This window comes from Pundamilia nyererei, unplaced genomic scaffold (genome assembly GCF_000239375.1).
Source record: "Pundamilia nyererei isolate P.nyererei 1_Seehausen unplaced genomic scaffold, PunNye1.0 scaffold00193, whole genome shotgun sequence".
Lineage (NCBI taxonomy): Eukaryota > Metazoa > Chordata > Actinopteri > Cichliformes > Cichlidae > Pundamilia > Pundamilia nyererei.
The window spans coordinates 720,848-724,961 of NW_005187594.1; positions in this window are offsets into that span (position 1 = coordinate 720,848).

The window sequence follows — 4,114 nt, forward strand, 5'->3', positions numbered from 1 at the left end:
CACACACACACACACACACACACACACACACACACACACACACACACACACACAACTTCACTGTGAGGTAGCACAGCTCCCACAAACACTCCAACACCAAGCTGCCATCACACGTCAGTCAAAGTCTGCCATGACCAATCAGAAAGGCCTGTCACTTCCCTTTTGTCCTGGATACCCTATGGTTATTGTTTAGACAAGCAGAACAGACAGCCATTCACACAACTGTGTGTGCGTGTGTGTATGTGTGAAAATATGAGTGTGAATGCCACTGTGACAATCATTGAGAAGCTCTGGCAACCACTGGATCAAAGCAGACTGAGGCACCATGTAGCAATGTCATGGTAACAACATCACAAGACTTTTTTACTACTTTTCCATAAAACACTCTTTTCAACACATACAGACACACTGAAATGCTTGTGTAAGGTTATATAGGATTTCAACTTATACTCACAATTATACTTTGCACAGTTCACAGTCTTGCAGTTACCACGTACCAGAACTTTCTTTAGCAGCACACCAAAAGCAAGGCCAAAATTTCAAACCAAACCTCTGTTCACGTCTATTCAATCATTTCTTTTGTCATCTGACATAAGATTTATTTTCTTTTTTACAATTAACTCTGCATTTTCACACAGTGGAACAAACAGTCTTGCTACCTCTGGTTTAAATTCAGCAGTCATTTGAATCGGGCCAAATATTTTTAAGATAAAAGGGAGGTTTGGTTTCCAAGTGTTTCTTCAGCTTCCATGGCAACATGATATAATTAACCAACCCCTCCCAATGAATGACAAACTTGAGCTGATAGCTGTTTACTTTCTGGGTCCTGCTGAAGCCTTGACAGGTAGCTTTCACCATCGTTTCTCCAGACAGATCTCTTTTCTTTTTTCTTTTAGTGAGTTCTGGCATCTGGCATTTCTCCACACAAGGAAATGTTCCAATCCCCCTCCTCCCAGTCACAATTTTTGTTTATCCTTCGTACTAGTAACTGCAACCTTTGACGTGTACAATTTGTGTATTTTCTATAGAATTTACTAATGGAGCAAAATAAATAAATAAATCAGCTATTTTGTGTATTCATGTCCAGGGCATAAGGCACAAGGCTAAGCCTTACAGGGCACAATTTTGTCAGCTCTGCTTACCTAATAGTGAGACGCAGAGCTGTGCTTTGGTGTGACTTTACTATTCTAATCCAAATTTCACACAATTAATATGCTATTAATATGCTTATTACACAGACTTCATACAATAGAGAGAAATGGCACCTTTCACCATCGTTTCTCCAGACAGGATCCTGAAATTAATTATTTTTTTTAAGCCAAGTATGACTTATAGCGGAGTGCCCAAGTAAGTGTCTGGAGTAATTTTAAGAGTGGTAAGACTCATTTTTGGAAGCCCAATACTTATAGAAAAGAACACTGAATAACGTACTGTTAATGTCTGGCCTGGGAAATGTCATTTATTTGTCTTTAGGTTTTTGCATCACCTAGTGGTTAAATAAGTGAATAGCAAAGATATAACAAAAAAACTAGCATACTAATTCCTTGTAATATTTATAATTTAAACTGTGAAAATTAGATTTTAAAACAATGTAATATTTATGGTCAGCAAAAAAAACAAACAAACACCTGGACTCAACTATGGTTTTAGACCAAATAATAAATAAATAAATAAATATGAAAAAATTAAATTAGATGTAGGCCTTTTACTTGTTTTTTTTGTGAAACCGAAAAACAAAAACAAACAAACACATATGTACACACATGCTTACACACATATATAACCAAAGATTCTTCAGTTTATTTAATTCAGATCATTTTTCTGCTTCCTGGCTCTTTCACCTCCAACCCTTCTTCTCATTCCCGCTCCCTCTATTTATCAGCAGCCTGTCTCTATATGTTTACATTCACACTGGGATAAATGGTTTTTCTGTTGCTAATTGCGGCTGTGTGCTTTTCTGTTGGCTGGTTTTGTGTTTCTCCAATCAGAGCTCTGAGATCCTGCATGGAACCTGCTTGTTTTTTCAAGCACAGGGGCATCATTTATATTGTGTGTGAATGTGTGTGAATGTGTTTGTCTGTGTGACCCAGTTTTTGCTATCTCATGGGCCTAAAACGTGCCCCCAGATTCAAAAGATACTTAGAATTTACAGCTCTGTATCCAATTACATTTCATTTTAGGAATATGCCACAGATACAGGTTTAAGGTAATGTTTAAACTCCAGAATCCTAATTTCATGACGAGGTTGGTAAAAAAAAAAGAAGTATATTAAAGTAATAACTGATGAGTACCAAGAAGTGGGCGTGTAGCTGTAAGAAGCCAATGACAAACAAGAGTGTTTCATTCGAGGGTGGGATGTTTTTTTTGTTGTTTATATTCACTGATTCATCTTCATCTTTGGCCAGATGGTGGCATAACAGGCTGCTCTGTTTCTTCCAGCCAAGACTGGGTTAGATTTTGTTTAGTTTGTATTTAGTGAAAAAGATGGAATACAGCCGCCCAGCAGTATAAAGGTTCTCTTTTTGCCTCTCATTAAGGAATGATGGAAGTTCGATGATGAGGCTGTTTATGGTCCTGTTGTGGGGCCAGTTTTGGTGGGCACAGGTCTGGATCACTATACTCTGAGAAGATTATGTTTTTAACTGCTTCTGGTGCTGATCAAAACTCACCATGTCTATTACTATAAACACAGAACTTGATTTAACATGTTTAAATAGTCCTGACACATCTGATACAGACTATGAAAGCAGGTTAAACAACACAGTCCAAAGCTCTCCAAAAAGATCTCTGTTGTACCTGCATGGACACCAGACCTTCTGTGATCGTTTAACCTCTACTCTTTAACTTTTCAGTCATGGGTCCCTCCAGGTATCTATTTATTTTTTAGATATGAAAAATGTATTGATCTTTTTGTTTAAATTCTCAGCCAGTTTGTTAAAATGTTTCATTGGTGCTTTTGGCAAGTTTTTAGTGGAAACACCTAGCAGTCTCCAGGCATTCAGCTGGGTTCTCTCTTAGTTGCTCTGGAGATCTCTGGAGGTTTCTGGAAACTGTGCCTGCCTGCTGTTGTTGGCAGTGACTCTTTGCCTGTCACTTTACTCATTATGGTGTCACAGGCTTGGCGTTTTGAAAGTGCTAATTAATTTTTACAGCCAGGGTCCCAGCTGGAAAGCACTGTAGAAAAGTAACATAATTACATTTCCACATCACCTAAAGATGAGGGTTTGCAGACAGAACATTTGGCCATGCTCAGACAAACCCAATCGAAACCTGAGACGTCATCTACTCTGTTTCTTTAGGAACAGGGTTATGTCATGGCGAGACATTACGATGCCAAAGAAAAAAGAGACATAACTATTGGCCACAAGAGTTCCTAAAGTAATTTATCAGTCCCGGCAGCCTACTTGTAGTCTAAAATAATGTTGTCTAAAGTTACCTTGACTCACTGGACCTCCAGCCAAAAAATTAAGTCAGACAGAAAAAGAATTCATGGAAAGTTGAAAGGTTTCTATACATACATATATTTTGTCTATTTACTGTACAGAAAGATACAGATATAAGCTTCTTTTGACCTTACAGTCTCCCAAAGACTTACCATTCAGGTTTTCCTTGTATATCAAGTAGCACAGTTAGGGTTGGGGAGTTGATCAAATGGAACTGTCATTACTTTTGTAATCACACAACAAATTGTAACTTCAGCTATTAGCCAGCTTCACAGTGACCTAGTTAGAAGTTCTATTAGTGAAATTGTTGAGATCTCTCACCGTCCACTGTCACACGCCTTTCACCAGTCAGGCAAAGATGGCTTGTAATTAAGATATTTTTGCATTTGCACGAACTAGTGGAAATGTATTCGCTTTTTCTTTTCCTTTTTCTTTTGGAAAAAGCGAATAACTTCCCAACGCTGCTCCTAAATAAGACTGGAAGTGCAGCAGAACTTTAACAATAAATGTAATGTAAACTTTTCCTCTAGAAGTCTATTTGCTGACTTTATTCTGTTTAGTTTGATTTAATCAAGATGAAAATGATTAAATGAAGGAAATGGATGACTGGGAAGACACACACACACACACACACACACACACACACACACACACACACACACACACACACA